The sequence below is a fragment of the Amblyomma americanum genome, chromosome 11 (genome assembly GCF_052857255.1).
Source record: "Amblyomma americanum isolate KBUSLIRL-KWMA chromosome 11, ASM5285725v1, whole genome shotgun sequence".
NCBI lineage: Eukaryota > Metazoa > Arthropoda > Arachnida > Ixodida > Ixodidae > Amblyomma > Amblyomma americanum.
Genome location: NC_135507.1, coordinates 124510837 through 124532541, shown reverse-complemented (window position 1 = coordinate 124532541; position 21705 = coordinate 124510837). Strand labels below are relative to the sequence as shown.

At 46.7% G+C, this 21705-nt stretch overlaps 1 pseudogene; it reads left to right on the top strand.

Moving 5' to 3' along the window:
* The first annotated feature begins 18030 nt into the window (after window positions 1-18030).
* LOC144110626 (uncharacterized) lies at window positions 18031-19207 on the top strand (annotated as a pseudogene).
* The last annotated feature ends 2498 nt before the right edge of the window (window positions 19208-21705 follow it).

Here is a 21705-nt window from a genome sequence, read left to right as displayed (position 1 = left end):
AGATTCGCCTCCATCGAAATGCGACCGCTGCGGCAGGGATCGAACCCGTGTCTTTCAGGTAAGCAGGCGAGCACCATAACCACACAGCCACCGCAGCGGCGAACAGCGGCACTTATCTGGGTAGCTCCAATGGTTCAGAGACCGCCAAAGATTTTCGGTCGGGTCCCAGAAGGCCCGTATACCCATTATAAGCTAAGCCGCTTTTAAAAATGGCGCAAACTAGAGTTTGTAGGAGCACATGTGCCCTTAGCGACCACGACACAGCGCGGGGTCCGCATTCTTCAAGTTCCCACCAAGTGCATGCATTCATGGGGACATGGCTTAAACTGTGCGCGCTTCATGGTTCTACAAGGAACAGTGAAAGATGCTGACGCCTTCCCGTCCCCAAGTCTGTTGATTCAAGACGTTTGTAGCGGCTTGAAATCAATTCGAACAAAAACCTTATGAAGAAGCACAAACCACCATTTGTGCTTTCCAACCTTTTAATATTAAACTCAGGTTTTTAGTACATATTTAGTCCTAAGAATTTTGCCGTACCAGTTTAGTAGTGCCGTAAAACCTCGTCAAGCCAGCTCAAAGCATACTCGCATGAGCAATACGCGCGCTTAGGAAGTTGCCGCGCGAAATCTCCCGCCTCCGCTTCCATTCAGCCTCATATCTTGATGCCCGCTTACGGCGTAGCGGCTTAACGCGAACGTTTCGGTTAACGAGTACCAATCACGAAAAGGTTGAAGGGACATCTCGTAGCACACCCACGAGTACGCCGTGCATCTTAAGGAAGCAAGCTTCACGGGTTACACGAAAGGAAATGGTGCAGTATCTGTCTCATATATTGTTGGACACCTGAACCGCGCCGTAAAGGAAGGGATAAAGGGTGCAGTAAAGGAAGGAAGCAAGAAAGAGTTGCCGTAGTGGAGGGCTCCAGAATAATTTCGACCAGATGGGGATCTTTAACATGTACTGACATCGCACAGCACACGGGCGCCTTAGCGTTTTGCCTCCATAAAAACGCAGCCGCCGGTGTCCCGGGAATTCCCCGGGAATTCCGGATCATTAGCCGAGCGCTCTAACCTCTGAGACACCGTGGCGCGAAGGTACCTCTTTTTCCCTTTCTTTTTTCACTCCCACCTTTATACCTTCCCTTATCGGCGCGGTTCAGGTGTCGCCGAGACATGAGACAAATACTGTGCCATATCCGTTCCCCAAAAACCAATTTCTAGATAATTTCCAGGCGCGGTTCAGGTGTCCAAAGATATATGAGACAGATACTGCGCCATTTCCTTTCCTAAAAAACCAATTATTATTATTGGACAATTTCCACCCGCCGCGGTGGCTCAGTGGTTACGGCGCTCGACTAGTGATCCGGAGTTCCCGGGTTCTAACCCGACCGCGGCGGCTGCGTTTTTATGGAGGAAAAACACTAAGGCGCCCGTGTGCTGTGCGATGTCAGTGCACGTTAAAGATCCCCATGTGGTCGAAATTATTCCGGAGCCCTCCACTATGGCACCTCTTCTTCCTTTCTTCTTTCACTCCCTCCTTTATCCCTTCCCTTACGGCGTGGTTCAGGTGTCCAACGATATATGAGACAGATACTGCGCCATTTCCTTTCCCCAAAAACCAATTATTATTATTATTATTATTATTATTATTATTATTATTATTATTATTATTATTATTATTATTATTATTATTATTATTATTATTATTATTATTATTACAAGAAGGCGGCCACCAACAATGCCCTTGGTCTGGTTTACGCTTCGTCCACAAGACGCTTCTGTAATGCAGCGAAGTGATCTAAAAGGCACGCTAATTATCTGGTGAAGATAAATTATAAGTCATGTACTAGCGACGAAATCGTCTACGCGCGTCCTCTTTTGCAGCGGTCTGCATCCGCGTGGGAATCCGGAAAAACGGAGCTAACTCCGTCTTCTAGATCGCTGACAGCCATGCGTGGCGCGGCAGACAGGGGCGCACGTTCGAAAGACGTACATATGCGATTGGTGTATGAACATTCGGTCACGTGGTGGAGGCTCTGTTCACGTGCTGAAGGATCTCACAATGCACATCGGTGGAACGCAGCACTCCAGCTGTGTTCTTTACATTATACTCGGCGGAAGGTAAGCCCGCTGGCATGCGACCGTTGCCAGCAAGGGCGCATACCGGTATAACAAAGCAATGCACATATAGCTAAGAAATCTTAGGGCGCAATTATTTCGTTTAGACAAAGTTAAAACGAATGAGCTGTTTGGTTATTCTGTGGATAATATTTGTTAGGTAACATTTTGGTATTTCCTGCTAGACAGATCTCTTAAGAAACGTGTTTAGTCGATAACGTGGTACAATTTTCCCTCAGCGTGCGATCGCACCCTAGCAAAATTCTATATAAAGGAAAAAGACAATAAAGCTTACTTGACCAAAATACCCGACAATGAAAGATAAATTCTAGAACCTCGCTCAGGTTGATGCAGATGATTTGAAGACACAGTGTAACGCCGGGAAAGGAACAGCGTGAAATGCCGGCGCAAACAACACGCGTCCACAGTGGACCATTTTTCACTGCTGGTTGTTATTCCATCAGTAAGGTTTATAAAAATAACCGAAAAATTGACAGCAACGGTGTTTACGTTGACTACATAAAAGAACTCGCACCCTTTCCATCCTACAATGCAATTACAAGATTAGTCGGCGGTATCATGCAATACATAATTAAAGCTTCAATACAAGGATGCAGTTTACAGTTCTGGTGGGTCCTGAGGGATGCCTCAAATAGTGGCGAACAAAAAGCGCGCGTGTTTTTTGCGAAAACCGGAAACAAGGAAATCCAAAACTGTAAAATTCCTCTGCAAAGTGCGCAAGAAGTTTGATACACTAAGCTGGCAGGTGAATGGTAGGCTGAACTGAACATTTAAGCAATAATAAGCTACATCTTGTAAAGCTCATATTAGGAAAATGAAACTCGCACGGTATAAGAGTGCTTCATTTAAAATATTTTATCTCGTGTTCACATTGGGCACACACACATTACACACCGCTTTATTCTCGCAAAAACTAGAAAAAGTGATCTGCGACTGTCGCTGTAGAAGTATTCCCCATAAACCACATTTATGTTTGATGCACAAAAGTAGAGGAAAAGTTAATAAAACCATTTTACGCAAGTTAACATCGAAGACAAAACTTCTTATCCCAGTTTCCACTAATGGAATGAACTGGCCTTTTAAAGTTTCTGCATCATCAGTTTCACGCACAAGCAAACTGCTAAACCAGTTATACGAGCAAAAAAAACATTTATCTCTTGCCCACTAAGGGAAAGTTGCATTTTGCGACTGATAGCCTTGGATGGTTTTGTGACATAAAACAGAACGCACTGAAGCTGCCGCATGTCACCCCCAGCTTCAACGGTGAGCGCAGGAAATGCTTATCTCTAGTTATTAAGCGAATATAGCGCAGTGCATACAACTTCGTGGGCAGATGCCATATAAACACAGCTGGATGGAGCACACCTCAACCAAAATGAAAAGCAATTCGTAAGCAATGGTTTGAGGTCTACGCCAGAGGAATAACGCTTTCATACTAGCACGCATCACAACTTTGGCTATTCTTCGCCGTCCTCCGAGGGCTGCTGTCTGAGTGTAGCGCGTTTTGGCGAGCCGATTCTCGTATATTCACACGCACTGAGACTGTTCACCTTTTTCTGATACGGGCCTCTACACTTCTCCGTTTTACGTTCTTCTCTAGGGCAAGAATTTTTATGGACGCCACACAAAAACCATTCCAGAGGTTTGCCGAGCAATAAGGAGAAAAGAAAATAGGTGTGTCATGGCTGAGCTCTCCAAGAGTAGTTAGAACCTTTCCTTAGTGATGCCTAGTGTCAACTGCTACAGTGACTTGTCGTGTGCCTTACCTACAGAAAAGATACTGTTGCTGCTAGTAAGGCAGTGGAAGACGATGTAGCACTGTCTTGTGCTCGTCTTTCTTTGTCCCGTCTTTACGCTACGTTTTTGTTAAGAGTGGCAGATGAAAGGGGATAGTCCTCTCCCTGCATTGTCGCGCCAGCCGAGCCACGAGAATTGGCCGACACCAATGGCTAGAAGGGGGTACTTTGAAAGTAAAAAACCGCTTGAGCACCTTAATATAGAAATATGAAACCGAGGCAAAGAGCTAGCTTCGTCCAGTATATGATATTTTCAAAACTCGTAAGTCAGAAGCGTTTCAGGTTTTTCGAGTTGGTTCTTCGCGCTGTTGGAATTTCAGCGCATACCACAACAAACAGAGGGGACATGAAAACTCATTTCCATGACCTGTCTGTTGTGCGCACTGAAATTTCAATAATAACCACTGAGCTGCCGCGGTGGCGCAGTGGTTAGGTGCTCTACTGATCCGGAGTTCCCGGGTTCCAACCCGACAGCGGCTGCTGCGTTTTTATGGAGGAAAAACGCTAAGGCGCCCGTGTGCTGTGCGATGCCAGTGCACGTTAAAGATCCCCAGGTGGTCGAAATTATACCGGAGCCCTCCACTACGGCATCTCTTTCTTCCTTCCTTCTTTCACTCCCTCCTTAACCCTTCCCTTACGGCACGGTTCAGGTTTCCAACGATATATGATACAGATACTGCGCCATTTCCTTTCCCCAAAAAACAATTATTATATTAATAATAACAATAATAATAATTGGTCTTTGGGGAAAGGAAATGGCGCAGTATCTGTCTCATATATCGGCGGCCACCTGAAACGCGCCGTAAGGGAAGAGATAAAGGAGGGAGTGAAAGAAGAGGTGCCGTAGTGGAGGGCTCCGGAATAATTTCGACCACCTGGGGATCTTTAACATGCACTGACATCGCACAGCACACGGGAGCCATAGCGTTCTGCCTCCATAAAAACGCACCCGCCGCGGTCAGGTTCGGACCCTAAATTCTTGGTAAACTTCTCACCCCTTTTGAAATTTCATGGTAGTAGGGAATCACCTCAAAATTTCTTGTCCTGTCTGTAGGTGCTCGGTATTGGCAGCAGGCTTCTTCGTTTTCTTCCCCAAAGTTTTAGCGACCACCAACAGCAAAGAGGAAGGAAACCCAGAGGCCTCTAGTCGGACAACTTGCTCGGCAAGACTCTGCTGCGTAGAATGCGGGCAACTTCTTCTAACTGCATTTGAGAAACAATTGGTTGGGAACGCCACGCATTACCAGCTTGGAGTGAGCGGAAGCATAAGGCAAAAGCGCCTTTTTATACCGAGGATTGTACTTCCAGCAAACGTGTAGGTCAGCTAAAAACTCGAGTTCTAAATCTAGAAACCTAATGGTGTTGTTAGAGGGTAAATCTTTGGTTAAGACCATGTTCTTTCAACAGGCACTAAAAACATTTAAAATCTCGTCCGCCACACGGGTGAGCCGGTCAGCTGATGATGAGTTTAAAATGATTAAAAAGTCGTCCACACATCGAAAAATCTTTACAGTATGCTGGTCGTGAAGTGCTTGTCGTGGTTGGTTTTGAAACCCACCACCGGACACCAACCGATATAAATGGGTACAAGCCACCCATCGGCCCGGCGCCCGGCTTCTTCAGGGGTGTGTGCTTGGAGGAGGCTCAATATACCCCGCTGCGACCCTTCGGGGGGCAAACCCAGTTTCGAACAACTCAGCCTGCAAAGGCGGCTAATGTTTCACTCCCAAGTGAAGAGTTCGAATAAAAGCTCGTACGCTCTAACCAGCGTGAAGTTCAACACCAAGGCCCTTCGTCAGACGCGATTCAGAGTATCACTGCGGTCCTGGGCTAGTCCGGCTTTTCCAGCTGTCCGACTTTGTGAGAAGTGCAGAAATAACTTCACGACAAGCATATTGCAAAAATTTTTCGATATGTGGACGACTTTTTAATGATTTTAAACTTATCATCAACTGACCAGCTAACCCCTGTGGCGTACCAGATTTTAAATGTTTTTAGTGCCTGTTCAAGAACATGGTCTTCACCAAAGCTTTACGCTCTAACAACACCATTAGGTTTCCAGATTTAGAACTCAAGTTTTTAGCTTACGGACACGTCTGCTGGAAGTATGCTCCTCGGTCTAAAAAGGCGCTTTTACCTTATGCTCCCGCTCACTCGGAGCTGGTAAAACGTGGCATTGCCAGCCAACCTGTGTTTCTCAAATGCACTGAGAAGTTGCCCGCATGCTACGCAGCAGAGTCTTGCCGAGAAGGTGGGCTGGCCAGAGGACTCCGGGTTTCCTTCCTCTTTGCTGTTGGCGGTCGCTGAAACCTTGGGGAACAAAATGAAGAGGCCTGCTGCCAATACCGAGCACCCAACAGAGAGGACAAGGAACTTTGAGGTGATTCCCTACTACCAAAGGATTTCGCATGGTCTGAAAAAAGTTTCCCAGAAACTTAGAGTGAATTTAGTGTTTTCAGCCCCCGAAAGTTTCCCAGTGTTTGCGCCCGCATCTCTGGCTCCAAGCGAGAACCTACCTGCAAAACAAAGCACCAAACGAAGTTCACTAAGTGTGATCTGAGGATAGTGTATTCTATCCCTACTTCTTGTGGAAAAATTTACATTGGGCAGACGGGGCAGTGCTTGAACAAGCGACTCAGGGAACATGGCAGAACGCTGCGTTTTAGTAGAAGGAGCAACACGGTGCCTAGACTGCTCTGCTTTGCTTAACAGCACTATACCATTATCGGCCGCGGGAAGTCTAAGCACGAGCACGAACTCTTAGAGGCGTTTCTAATCAAAAAGAACGAGCGTGTTGGTATCAGCGACCCGTCTGTTTATCTTATTGACAGAGTGGCATTTTTGATCTGGCTTGCAATGACGTCCGGACTTTGATGAATGTGGCAGTATGTGCGCTTGCTCAAGTGTGGCTTTAAATACGTGGTGTAACCTATAATAAATCAGTTAAATGTCCGGCGACAGTCTGCGTGTGTCTTGTCTTGGTCCTGCATCTTTTTTCGCTGGTTTTTTCTCTGATGTACAATACCGCTGACAATGCTGTGCCGAAGAAAGCGCCATTATATTTAAAAAAGCCTATTTTTAAAAATTGTGTAAAGTCTTAGGTGAAACACCCTGTATACTTGCTGCCGCTATTCTCTTGGATTCTCCTTCCACAATTGCAAAGGTGCAAAATAATGCTGCGCGCGAAAAAAGTTGTCTCTGCCACTGCTGCGTAGAAAATATTTTTCTCCCCAAATAATAGACTTCTTGAAAACGATGGTTACTATTGCCCAGCGATCAAACATCTGAAATAGAAAGGCACTCTCACCCCTACTGGAATCATCCAATGTATAGTAATAAGCGGTTCCTTCCCATAAAAAGAAACATTAGGGTCCGTCACTGGAGTAGATGCAGAGGAAATGCGATGGCATTTCTCTTTAACTTGCCAAGTTATCCACATTCTGATTAAAGAATTAGAGAGCAGCAATACTGTACTTCCCCATCAGCCATACTCGCCTGACCTCTCCCCATGCTATTTTTTCTTGTTTCCTCGCGTGTGAAAGCCCTAAAAGGTTGCTGGATGAGGGGCATGGCACTCCTTAATGCACGGGAGGCGTTGCAGTGAAATTTTGAACAAAAAACTGCTGATGATGACTGGCAGCGCCAAAACCCAGAACATCATTACGGACGAATGCTGTTCGTATCCTCGTGGTGGTCGGAATTGATTTACCATTCGGCATAGTTTAATCCTTCAGTTGAGAAGAACACACAACCCGGTAACCAAATAATTTGATTCACATGTGGAATAATTTGAACATTTGCCCAGACTTAAACGCTCGGCTAATGATCGGACACTTACAGCAGCTCCTCGAAAGCTGCCCGCGCCACACACGCTGGAGGTGTATGAGGAGTTATCGCTCGGAATGTTCCCGAAAATACATTTCGTGTGCCGTGTGTATCTTTATTTCCTTTGTCTGCCCTTTGCTCAGTGCTTTTTCTCTGCTAAAAGTCCGGCAGCATGAACGCGTTTTTTTCTTATCGAATTCCTATCGTGGCAAGAACAGACTGATTTTTGAAGCATGAAGAGTGAAAGAGGTGCATTGTTCTCACTGTAATTTCTAGAATCGCCTAACTGCCAGCCTCAGCAGAGTAAGACTCCAAACAGCAGAATTCAGTTACTAAACCAGTGCATTTGACATGCTTAAAGAAATTAAGTTTCGAGCTAATTTTTGGATTAACACTAGCCACGCAGGGGAAGACGGCATCTCGCGTCTTGTTCTCGGCAGCAAAATTTGCCATTAAAGAAATTTTAATTTTGGTGAACCGCGTAGCTAGCTTCGCTACATGCATTTTAGACAGTCAGGTTCACCGATTTGCAAGAATGCAGGTTTTAATGAATGAATTTGACCTTCGCATGATAACCTCAGGATTAGTTCACTCACGTAGGGGTTGAGGATTTTCGCTGTAAGTCTATTACTCCTTAAACAGCAATCCATATGTCTAAACAACTGAAAGTTAAGGTGAGGATGTCAGAGGCAAACACAATGGTTAAGAATTTTGCAGTCCATCGAGTCCACGAAGCTTCGGCCCCTCAGTGATAAGGGCACTCTTCTGCTGCGCCAGAGTGCCCGGGATCAATCCAGTATGCTGAGGCAGCGTTTCGATGTAACCCGGATATAGGATTGTCCACATATAGGATTGTCCAGCCCCGTAGAGTATCTGTTACAGATCCAAGTTGGACTTATTTTTGGAAATGTGGCGGAGAGTTTGAGGGATGCTTCACTCACGCCACCGGTTGGCCCGGTATTGCACTACCTCCGGGATCGGCCTTGTCTTTAGCGCGTCTTTACTATCCTGGCTTTATATTCCCCTCTTTCAACTCTCCTTCTGTCTGCACGTGGTAGCGATTGTGGCTCGGCTTGAGCCAGTGAGCAGGCCTGTGCACTTTCCTCCAAAACTCGAAAAGCGCTCATGTGATGTCCGATGTCAGTGCACGTTAAAGGTCCACAGGTGGTCTAAATTATGCCGGAGCCTTTCACTACTGCAACTCTTCTTTTTCTTTCTCTACCACTTTGCTCCTTTACCTTACGGCGCAGTCGGGGTGTCCACCGAGATGAGACAATTACTGCACCGTTTCCTTTCCTCAAACATCAAAGGCCAATTTTCATCGTACAGCACACGGCTGTTTTTTTTTTTTTCGCTGTTCGTCGTCGACAGGGTAAAGCAAAATGAAGAGTGGCAATTATAACTCCGCTTAGCCTAAATCTCAGATTCTAATTTGACATTGATTAAAACTTCGATGCAACGCCGCCAGTGCACAATAAGCGTTGAAAACAAGCAAGAGTTCCACTTAGACGTTGAATTTGTTGAGCAGAAGCTTCTTACTGGACCATTAATTTTTTTGTGCGCTGAATGCATTAGCTAGCGGTTCCTAATCGAGTGAGTACCGGCTTCATTAGCGGTCAGAGGCTTGATGCATCAGGTTATTGTTTTTTGTGCATAAGCATGAACTTAAAAGCTCGTGCTGATGTTCACCTCTAGCAATTATTTTGTAACTGATTGTCTCGGCCAGGTGTATTGTGCTTCTATGTACCGTCTTTTGTACACCATTGATTGCCGGTCTGGCTGTCGAATAAACATCCCGATTGTAGCGGGATCTACACTATGCTACCAGTCCGGCATTTCGCGGTACACGCAGAGATGCCAGCTATGCGCATGCGCCGTAACCAGGGAAGAGGAGTGAGTGCGCCGCGCGCTTCGTCGCCCCTCGAAAGAGCCGTGGTAATCAGTTGTTGATTATTGAGAATCAAGGGTAACACAAACATAACAACATCGTTTCTTCACACTCCAGTCTGATATCAACAAACTTCCACACTCCTTGACGAAGTCGATCAACCGCCTGAAGTTTGTTTTCAGCCGAGAAGTTAGCACCTCACTCCCTCACCGGTAACTGCCGTGTCGCTTGTGAATGACAAGGTGGTGACGCTTACACATAAATTATGGTTTAAAGTTAGCGTATATCGTGAGTGGAGAAAAGATAATCTATAACTCATAAGCAGAGATATTTTCTGCCCTTTGATTGAAGGAACAAAATTCAGAGTTTTTTTACTCCCACAAATTTCATGATTTTACCTTCGTTTTCTTGGAGGCAAAACGCTTAGGCGCCCGTGCGCTGTGGGATGTCAGTGCACGTTAAAGATTTGTCAAAAAACTTATCGCGCATCGCCGAGCCCCTTACCCAATGTTAATGGCATACAGACACTGGAAACGCGAAGAAAGCTTTTGCGACTAAAATTTCTCTTTGTTGAAAAATAAGTTATCAATGAGGCAGGACGCTTCCTTATAACCACTAGTTACACGATTAACGAGACATCGTAACGCCCAGTCCTTAACGCCTTATCATGCCAGAAACAACTTGTATAAATATTCTTAGTTTCCCCGAACAATCACTGAGTGGAACCATCTTCCTTAGAGCCGACTAATAAGCACTGAGAGCATTGCCAACTTTTTATAAAGACTTTTGAATGTTGTATGTCTGGTTCTGGCAAAAAAAAAATGTGTTCAATTTACGTATTTTTTGTTCGAATCATGCATGCGTTGTCTTTGGTTTGTTTATCTTTTGATTTGTGTGCCAAATGTTACCATGCCTTGTATCTCGTTGTATTGCCAATTCTGCCCGGGTCTATCAAGGCCGGCCGTATTGAATAAATGAAAATGAATGAATTGACTAAGGCAGACGAGCCATTTCACTTGGAAGTGCCGCAAGCAGAAGCTTTGGCGTGCGGACCTTAGAAAAGCACAAGCAACGATGCTAAGAAGGATCCAGACTCGATCCGTTCTAAGCCCCCAAAGGATACCATTTATTACGAACGGGGAGTACAACCCCGCATGCCTAAATTGCCAGAAATGGGCAACCCAAGATCATATATTATGGGGAAGCGAGCTCAAGCCTCCATCTCGTAAGCTCCTTCCAGCTCTCTCCTAACAGAGCTGTAATCAACTGCTGCTGAAGCAGGAGAAGACAACACAGGAAGCGCTTGTTAACAGGGCCTTGGAGGTCAGCCCTGTATGGGGATCACACTGAGATGCAGTTGCCCACGATCTACAAATCCTTGGCAATAAAGTTGTTTCTCTCTCTCTCTCTGCTCTTGCTGAATGAAGTCTTTAAGAAATAAAGATGAACCAAAGCTGAACCGTGTCTAACCATGCTAAAAAGATCTTTTGCTCCTTGCTCAGGCCTGTTAGCCACAGCCACTTCTTTTTTAAAGCGAAAGCTGGACTACTCCCCTCCATAGCTTCTTCGCCGTGTACGCGAGCTTGACCTCGAACTGAGAAGAAACCACGTGACAGCTATGACGTCACTCAGCCTCCGCCGCCGCCGCCGGAACCGAGCGCTCGCCGTCGGCGTTCGTTAAGTTACTGGCGCTGGCGTCGACAACATTCTAGGCTCCAAATGATTTTCAGGAAAGGAAGGGCGCATAACTGGCTCTCTCGGTGACCGGACGCCCCAGCCGCAATTTCAGGTACGTGGCGGTGGTGAGAGAGGAAGAGATGTGGGCTGCATGCATTAGCGCGGACAACGTTGTGGCAGACACGCAGCACTGCATCAATAGGCCGCAGCTTTCATTGGCTGTCCAACCTCTCGCGATTAACCATTATTTTACACCTGTCAGGGTGAGAGCGCTGCCTATCCACTGTATGGAACGCACTCAACGTTAAAGACACAGAGCCGAGTCTGCTTGCCCGGTACACCAGAGCTTTCGCTCTTAACGAAGTTCAGCAGTAGTTAAACCACACCATCATCCCACAGTACCTTCTCGCCTTTATCCAGCGCCACATGGCGACAATTACAGATGGCCTGCTTTATTTCACCCTATCGTCTCTCATGATTTCACCCCACCTTTCCTCCTCATTGTAACACCTGTGGCGTGTCCAGACTGCTGCTGATAGAAAGGAAAGGAAAGTGCACGGGCCTGCCTACTGGCTCAAGCCGAGCCACGCTCGCTGCCGCGTGCTTAAGTAGTAGAGTTAAAGGATAGGAGAGCAAGGATAAAAAGAAAAGGCGCACGCTATTGTACCCTGGGCCGATCTCGGAGGCAGTGCAATAACGCGCCTACCCGTGCCAGAGTGCTTCAAGCCGAGCACACCGCCATATTTCAAAAAAAAGTTTAATATCATGGGTCCATGTACCCGCAGCAGATATTAAATCAGGTATATGATATCAGATAGCCGTGCCCAGGTTCACACTTTTCCACTACTTTTGGGAATGCCCTTCGCAACAGGCAGTACCCCCCCTCCCCAATCCCACTCATTCTTCCTGGGAGGATGCTTTACGGACTGCTCAACCCGCCGGTTAGAAATGGCCGGTGGATCGGGCTTTATGTGAAACACAAGACCGTGGGCTCCTTGACCAGTAGGGTACCACCCTGGGAGATTTTTTTCCGTCTAATAAAAGTTGTTTCCATCCATTCATCCGCAGCCACTTTCCTGATTGGAAGCCTCAGCGCAAGCGCACTAAAGGTTTCTCTCTCCCCTCGCATTTTATTTATTGCTGCGCCAAGAGGATGAAGCAGAGCACTGCGAGCAGAAGCAGTAAATTCGGCTTTAAGCTCCGCTGCTGGTGCTTGGCTGAGAGTTCATCTGTGGTGCCCTGGTGGTGCCTGCGTGCTCATCTCTGGTGAAGCCGTTCTGCGTGGGCGATTTAGCCAGGTCTAAGGTTGTGTTTGTAGGTACCGTTATTGGGCATTTCAGGGCACGGTTGGCTCAGGTATGTCGCTGACCTCCCCGGGCGGAGAGTCGCCAGCCTGGTTTGCCAGCTTGCCTACCCAAATCTTGCCGCTGGACGTTTTTCGGAAACATGGAATTGACGTCATCCTTGTGGCTCTTGTGCTGATCGGTGAGGGAATGATCAAGATGAAAAGCTGTAAGGTTCTTCAGCCGGAGCTAAGGTCTCTAACTACCCACTACCTCCAGATCTCTGAGGTGCGACCGTTCGGCCGTAGAGGCATTGTTTGAAAGTCTTCTGACATTGCTTGTGTCACAGACCTGCTCCAGTGCAAAATTTTTCAGTCATTAGCGGTGAAAGCATTCATCCCTGAACAGCTCGCATGCACCAAAGGTATTTTTCTTGGAGTGGACCAAGCATCTTCACCGCAGGAAATACTGGAGGAGTTTCAGGATGCAGGTGTGGGGGTTCTTTCTGTCTACCGGTGCAGTAAATAATTAAATAGTGTGCGTGTAGCGACAGAATCAGTTATAACTACTTTTTCTGGCTCCTTTTGTCCTTCTTAGCTCAACGTCTGGCCAATAGTGTATCATGTGGATCCTCTGCAACCCCGTCCACTTCAAAGCACCAACTGCTGGCGGTTAGGTCATAGTGGTAAAGCGTTTAAATCGGCGACCCCCTGCTGTGTTTGTGAATGGAGAAGGACATTCAGATGACAGCTGCGCCTCTGATCAGCCCCAGTGTTGCCTCTACAAGTGCAACCACTCAGCTGATGATGCCGACTGTTCGAAACGAGCGGACGAACACAGCCTGCTAGATATGATTCAAGCGAAGCGATGCTCGACAGCAGATGCATTTGCACTTCTGAATCGGAATAATAATACATATGCCAGCGGTGCGCGAAGCTCTGTTGCATATATAGAGCCAAGTTTGACTACTTCGATAGTTTCCTCAGTGGAACAGGCTCTTTCTGTGGTGGTCGAGCGAATGATGTGCAGTTTCACCGAGGCTTTATCTCAACTTCTTGCAGGCCAATCTCTGCCTTCTCAATCATCTGTTTCGGCGGCGACGCCAGCATCGCTCCCAAATTGTGCTGCTAGTAAGTGTCACTCTATGTCCCCTCCGGACGCATCCTAAGTCCCGCCTGCCAACAGCGCTCCTGGGACAGTCTCTCACGTAGATATCTATACTACTGATGCTAAATACTCAGCCCTTCTCAGAAGCGTCGAGCTTTTTCCTCACCTTCGAAGTCAGCTTTTCCGCAAGTCAAAGCAAAGAAAGGACCCCCCAAAGTAATTCCCAAGTCTGATTTGCTGAAGAAGGCTGTTGCTGCCTCTTTCATCAGTCAATATTCATTGCGGGTCTAAAAGTTGTGCAACGGAATTGTCCCTCCTTACTTTCTTCTCTCCTGGATCTTGAATTACTTCTTCATAAACATAATCCAGATATTGTGATTTTGCAGGAAACGTAGCTCTCTCCATTTAAATCATTTTAAATGAAAAAATTTTGTGTTTTCAGGGTAAATCGCAATAATGGCAGGGGTGGTGGGTTGATGCCTATTATATCTACAAAAATAAGTCACCGGGCATCATTCTCGCAGGAAGTTATGCTTCCTGACTGTGAGTTGCTGGCTGTTGAAATCTCCCTTCCACAATGCGCCAAAGTAACTATTGCTAACGTCTACTTTCCTGTAGGTGTTCACAGGACAGGCTATTTGGATATCTTACTGAGCGAAGCAAACAACACAGTCATCGCAGGGGATTTTAATTCGCACCACAGTGTCTGGGGTTGTCTTTCTCACCCATGTGGCCAGCTTCTCTGGTCATGGATGTTTATGAATGCAGTGCGCTGCTGCAATTCCGGAGCAGTAACCTTTATGCGTGGAGTTTCTCGTTCAGTCATAGATTTAACATTAGCATCCCGTGGGGTTGGAGTATCTGCATGGTCAACAGTAGACTCAGGTACATCTAGTGACTACTTTCCAATAACCTTTACTATTATGTCCTCTCCTATCAGAAAAGGTGGTGCAACCATGAAATTTGTAAACCACATTACGTATAAAAAAATTGATATCTGCCTCGCTTCCCTCCATAGTTAGCTCAGGTTGAGCAGAAAGAGGTCAGCTGGCAATATCCTTTTGAAAGACGCTGCTGAGAGCTCTGTATTCTCTGTGTGCGCTGCTTCCCCTGCCATACAGCCGAGACCTTGGTGAACGGAGGAGTGCGAGAAATCTTATCGTCGTAGAAAAGCAGCCTGGAAAAGCCTTTCCTGTAATCAGACCTCACCTAATTGGATAAATTATAAGTTCTACTCTGCATCTTTGAAAAGAGCTGTTAAAAAAGCAAAGGAGGATTATAATCAAACTTTAAACACGTATCTCTCTAAACCCCAGAATAAGAAGGCTCTATATATATTTATGGCGCAGAATAACAACTCTCCGACCTCCAACCGCATAAAGTGAATGGTATTGTCTCCGCAGGAGGCTAAGCAAAATCTTGAACGTATCGCTCAGGGGCTTGGTTTATGTTTCCAGGTGCAGAAAACGAAACCTTTGCATACTCTCACCCTCAGCTCAGACTATCCTGAGGTCGACGAGTCGGAGCTCCTGTCAATTGTTTCCTCGATGCAGTATGCTGCCCCGGGATCTGATGGGTTTACTGTGGTCATGTCAAAGATTTTAGCGCAAGACTTTCCAACTCACCTTCTGGATATTGTAAATGCGTCATTGGGAAAAAATCTCTTCGATTCCTCATAGCTGGAAAATTGCGAATATAATTTTACTTTCGAAAAATGCACAGAATGAATTTCAATTAAACCATATTCGGCCGATTGCTTTAAACTCAAATTTAGTAAAGCTAATAGAAAGGGTAGTACACAGTCGCCTGACAAAGCATGTTCATCACGTTAAAGGCCTCAGCTCCGCACAGATTGGCTTTCGTCGCGATTGTACCATATGGTCCGCGCATGTGGATCTCGAGAGCCGAATACGACTCTCAATACGCAAGAGAGAAGTTTCGGTCTTGGGGCACTTGATGTTGCTGAGGCCTATGACAGCTGGAGCACGCGGCCCTTATTAACAACCTTGCTCAGCTACAACCACGCACACCATCTATGCCTGGATTTGTTCATTTTAAAGGATAGATTTTTCTTTTCTACAGACGGATCTTTCTGTTCTAATACCTATGTTCCATCAAGAGGTGTGCCGCAAGGATTTGTTCTGTAATGTAAAAACAGCGCTAAGTAACAAGGATGAAGAAAGAAGGGAACACACACAAAGGCGCTGTTTGTGTGCGTTTCCTTCTTTCTTCGTCTTTGGAAGAAGACGAAGTTGTTCTGTATCAGAACGCTGCCTTCACGTCTGTGCAGTTTTTTGGTAATTTGTGCTATAATCAGGGAGGCGCCGCTCCCTTTTTGCCACGGCGATGGAAGTGGAGGCTGCTGTGCCTCTATTGGAACCCGGTGGGTCGGCAGCAGCCGCCCAGAGGAAGCGCCTGCACCGCCAGAGTGACTCGAGCAGCCAGGGCACTGTTGTGTACTCGGTGCCAAGTGAAGACTCCTCGTCCTCGGCTGACGACGTTTTCGTACCGGATGTTGGCAAGAAGGCCAAGCGCAGACTGCGTAGACAAGCCGAATCGTCCTCATCGAGCACGTCAACGGTGTCCTCATCAAGAACGCCAACGATCATCACGGCGCGAAGTTCCTCAGCGCATACAGCCTTGTTTGCGCCGTTGAACTCAACGGACAACTTTAAGCTACTGAACAGGCAAGCCATCTCTATTTATCTGGAGAGCCTTGTACCGGGAGGCATAAAAGATGTCAGAATCAACCCGTTCAAAAACGTCATTGCCATTGATGTGGTGGAGCGAAGTTCACTAGAGAATTTAACCGCATTCACAAAGCATCAGTGTACGCCCCCTTATTCTCCAGGACAGCGGCACTACGGCTGGCGTAATCTACAACGTCGACATCGCCATTTGTGATGAAGATTTACCCATGTTGATCAAGCCGCCAATCGACGGCATTTTCATCATTCAAGTTCAGCGGTTAGGCAGATATCAATGCATCAAGCTGACCTTCAAGGGTGACTGCATGCCATCGTACGTGAAGGTTGGGCATTTTCGTCATCCAGTTCGACCTTTTGTGCCTAAGCCACTTCAATGCAGAAAGTGCATGAGGATGGACCACGTGAGCGGCGTCTGCATCAACTCCATCGTGTGCCCGCGATGCTCCGAGTCACACAGCGGTGATGTTTGCCGCGCGACTACCTTGAAGTGCGCCAACTGCCACGGCCGTCATGACTCTTCCTCGAAAGACTGCCCCGTCTAAAGACCGAGCGGGCGGTACTGAATCAAATGGTGCGAGACCATTCTACGCCGAAACAAGCCGCCGCAAAGGTGCGACAACGTCGTTCGCGCCGCCGAAGGTCGTCAAAGAAAGCAGTCACATTTGACAATAATGCCCCAAACCCAACTGCAGCTTGTCCGCCTCCACCAAAAATCGTACCAAATCAAGGGAGCCCGGCGCATGGTGAGGCTGGACCTGCTGCCTCAGATGCAACTTGGCCACCACTGCCAAAGCCTTCCTAAGCGTACTGCGTCAGGGATGTTGGCGCACTCAGGGCAGTGTGCAGCGCCTACGACTGATCCAGCCAACAGGCACGATCAAGGCCATGGCCCAGATATGCAAGTGATTGCAATGCTCACGACACTAATGAATGCCATGCGTACTCTGCTTTCCAGCCTACACACGGCAGCAGCAAATAGCGCACTTCAAGTGCTGGACGCACTACATCCAGTTCCTGCGGCTGTGCAGTAGACGGCATCATGGCTCCTTCGGACCTGTCTTTTCAAAAGAAGTCAAACAAGCTTTCATTTTCTAATGGAACGCTCGTGGGCTCCAGTCCCGGATTTCCGATTTACGGCACTACGTCTACGAGAATCACTTCCGCATTCTTGTGATTTGTGAGCCGAAGACCCCGGCAATTTTGCGTATATCCGGTTACGAGGCATTTTCATCACCCACGTGCAACAGATCCAGCAAAGTCATCGTCTACATTCGACGTGAACTTACATAAGTGCAACATTCAGTTCCTCCGAACGAAGACAATCAGTACGTTTGCCTGACACTGAACAGCCGTGACCTGACGTTTACGCTACTGGCTGTGTACTTGGCGCCATCAAGTCGTTTCGATGCCAGAAGGTTGAGTGGTTTGATGGCAGCTACACCTGCTTCGTGGGTTATTATGGGTGACTTCAAGGCTCATCCCACCATGTGGGGAGGCGTTAGGATGGACGTTAGGGGAAGACAGCTTGTGTCCTTCGCCTCTGACCATGACGTCTAGTGGGCTCGGTGACTGCACCACAGCGCAGCCACCTAATCCACTTACCTTTGCGATGCAGACGACCGTCCTCGCATTTGCCAGCCTGCTGCTGCCGTCCCTGGCAGGCCTGTCTACGGGGGCGTCATCGGTGTGCGCACTGCCGTACACTGGGGATGACCCGGGCTCCTGCCATCTACCGCCCGACGAGTGCTCGTCCCTACTGGATGTGCCGCCAGAGGAGCTGCACACACCGGAAATCACAGTACCATGGGTGGCCACATCGACATCAGCAACAATGCCAACATGTATAACAGAGCTTCACCCGCTGACACCGCTTCGTGGGCTCGGTGACTGCACCACAGCGCAGCCACCTAATCCACTTACCTTTGCGATGCAGGTCAGTACAACGTATGCCCTCCTCGCTAAAAAATCCAGTAATTATATTTTGGTGCAGTTTCCGAGCCCGCACTGCTGTGTCGCCAGTGCCGTTGAGTGTGCTCACGTAATTCATTCCTTGCTCATGCTATCAGGTGACGTTGAGACTAACCCTGGTCCTGAGGGAAACGCTGCTGTACTCGCTGAACTACAGAAGCTAAACGCGGGACAGACCCTGTTGATTACGGAAATACAGGGCCTCAAAACACAGCTGAACACAACAGATCAAACCATAGCAAGCCTAGACAAAGGAATGGCCGATCTCGAAGCGCATTACCAAACACTTCTTCACCTCAGAAACGATATTTAAATAATGCAGTCAACCACAATCAACCAAGCTAAAAAGATTGAAGAACTAGAAACACGCCTGGATGACGCGGAAAACCAATCACGTCGGAATAACCTCATTTTCTATGGCATCCCTGACCCTGCTAGCGCTGAAACGTGGGCTGAGTCAGAAAAACTAGTCATTGATGTTTGCCGCAATAATCTTGATATAACCTTGGAACCTAACGACATTAAAAGAGCGCATCGCCTCGGAAATCATTCAGCCGACCGAACTCGTCCCGTAATCGTAAAATTCCTATCTCATAAAACCAAAGACGCACTGTTATCAAATGGCCGTAAATTAAAAGACACAAACTACAGTATTGGAGAGGACTTTTCCCGCACCGTTCGACACGCGCGTAAACAGTTACTAGTGTTTGCCAAAGCCAATTCTAACAAGTACACCTTGCGCTTCAAAACCTTGCACATCGGCTCAAAACGCTATGTATTTGACGCATCATCCCAAACCGTTAAGGAAATAGCATAGCAATTGCCCCGTCACAAAACTTTAACAAATCGTCGACCCGCTCCACCGCACAATGTTCTCTCGTTTTCGATAATATTCACTAACATCCGTAGTCTTCTTCCAAAGCGCTAACTCATATCAAACATCATGTCGTCATCCGGAAGCAAAATACTAATACTAACAGAAACTTGGCTAAATAGTGACGTAACGGATGCGGAAAGTTTGGCCGATTCACCCAACTTCGAAGTGTATCGAAACGATCGGAAAGGCAAACGGGGGGGGGCGGTGTTCTCGTAGACATTCATCGAGGCATATCATGCTCTCTTGTTGACGTCGCATCCGACATTGAAGCCATATGGCTCATCTGTCGCGCTCCCCCCGTAACAGTTCTGCTTGGCGTTTGCTACAGGCCCCCCCCCCCCCCCCAGACTAGTCCAGACTTCCCACGTCATCTGAACAACATCCTTCATAAACTTGTTTTCACATATCCAAATGCCCGTATTCTTCTTTTTGGTGATTTTAACTACCCGGATATTGATTGGCAGAACATAGCTAGTTCCACAATAACGTGTCATGCAGAGGCGAAGAACTTCATCGATGTCTGTTTAAATTTTAACGTCACTCAATTAATTTCCCAACCAACCCGTGTCTCACGAGAATCAGCAAACACACTCGACCTGATACTAACAAGCAGCCCCGAGAATGTATCATCCATCAGTTACCTTCCTGAAATCAGCGATCACAAAGTCATGCACGCTTTATTCTCATTTACCTCGACTCAAAAACAGACATCCGATAAAACGATACACCTCTACGATAAGGGTAACTATAATGCAATAACTGAAGAACTTAACACCTTTTTTCCTGAATACGTATCCGCATTTCACACTCGCTCAATTCATGAAAACTGGCTGATATTCAAGAACAAATTAAATCATCTCACTAATATATTCGTACCAAGGATTACCTTTCATACTAATCGCAATAAACCATGGTTTACCCAGCACTTAAAACGACTCGAAAACAAAAAGAAACGATTGTTTCGTACCGCCAAACGAAACGACACGCCTGCCGCATGGGGAAAAAACTTCGAGGCCGAAAAATCATACCTACTTTCTGTTCGTAACGCCAAGTACTCATTTTATCACAATGACTTACCAAACTTACTTATAAGAAACCCCAAGCAATTCTGGCAAGTTTTAAACCCAACACATCCTCCCGATATTAAACTGACGAATGATTCACATGAAGCAGTGACTGACCATGATTGCGCAGAAATATTTAACCATGCATTCACATCTGTGTTCACTACCGAACCCAACGCACTTTCACAATTACCACCCTTTAACTTAGAAACCCCCATGCCGGCAGTCACGTTCGTCGAAGAAGGCATTTCATCCATAATTCGTAATATGAAACTTTCATCATCAGCTGGTATGGACCTGAATAATTCAAAACTATTCAAAAACGTGGAATCAATTTGTGCATCATATTTATGTCTCATTTTCTCACAGTCACTCTCCTCAGGAATTTTGCCTCTTGATTGAAAAACGGGGAAGGTCGTTCCAGTCTACAAATCAGGTAACAGAGACTCGCCCTTGAATTACCGCCCCATTTCATTGACTAGTGTGCCTTGTAAAATCATGGAACATGTCATCTACTCACAAATCGTAAACTTCTTGGACCGAAACCATTTCTTTCACCCCTCGAAACATGGGTTTCGTAAGGGCCTCTCTTGCGAAACCCAACTAGCGCTTTTCCTTCACGACTTGCACACTAATCTAGACCGTAATATGCAGACACCCTCTTTCTTGATTTCGCCAAAGCTTTTGACAAGGTTCCCCACCGCCGGCTATTACTAAAACTCTCAAAGCTGAACCTACCCCCTAATACTCTCAAATGGATTGAAGAATTCCTAACTAACCGTTCTCAGTCAGTCTATCTTAACAGCCATCTGTCTACATCTCTCCCGGTTACTTCAGGGGTCCCACAAGGTTCTGTCCTCGGTCCCCTCCTATTATTAATATATATTAACGACTTGCCCCTGCATGTTTCCTGTAGTATTCGAATTTTCGCAGATGATTGTGTTATTTACCGCACCATTAATAACTGTCACGATCAATACACTCTTCAGACAGAGCTTAACAACGTACTAAATTAATGTGATAACTGGCTAATGTCCCTCAATCCTACTAAATGTAAACTCATGTCCTTCACTCGTCGTCACAATCCATATCTCTTTCATTATTCTATTTCTAACACCGGATCATGAGAGGGAGATAACTAGAAGGATAAGAATGGGGTGGAGCGCATATGGCAAATTCTCGCAGATCATGAGTGGCAGTTTACCAATTTCCCTCAAGAGGAAAGTGTACAACAGCATAATCTTACCGGTACTCACCTACGGGGCAGAAACGTGGAGGCTAACGAAAAGAGTTCAGCTTAAGTTAAGGACAACGCAGCGAGCCATGGAAAGAAAAATGATAGGTGTAACGTTAAGAGATCGGAAGCGGGCAGAG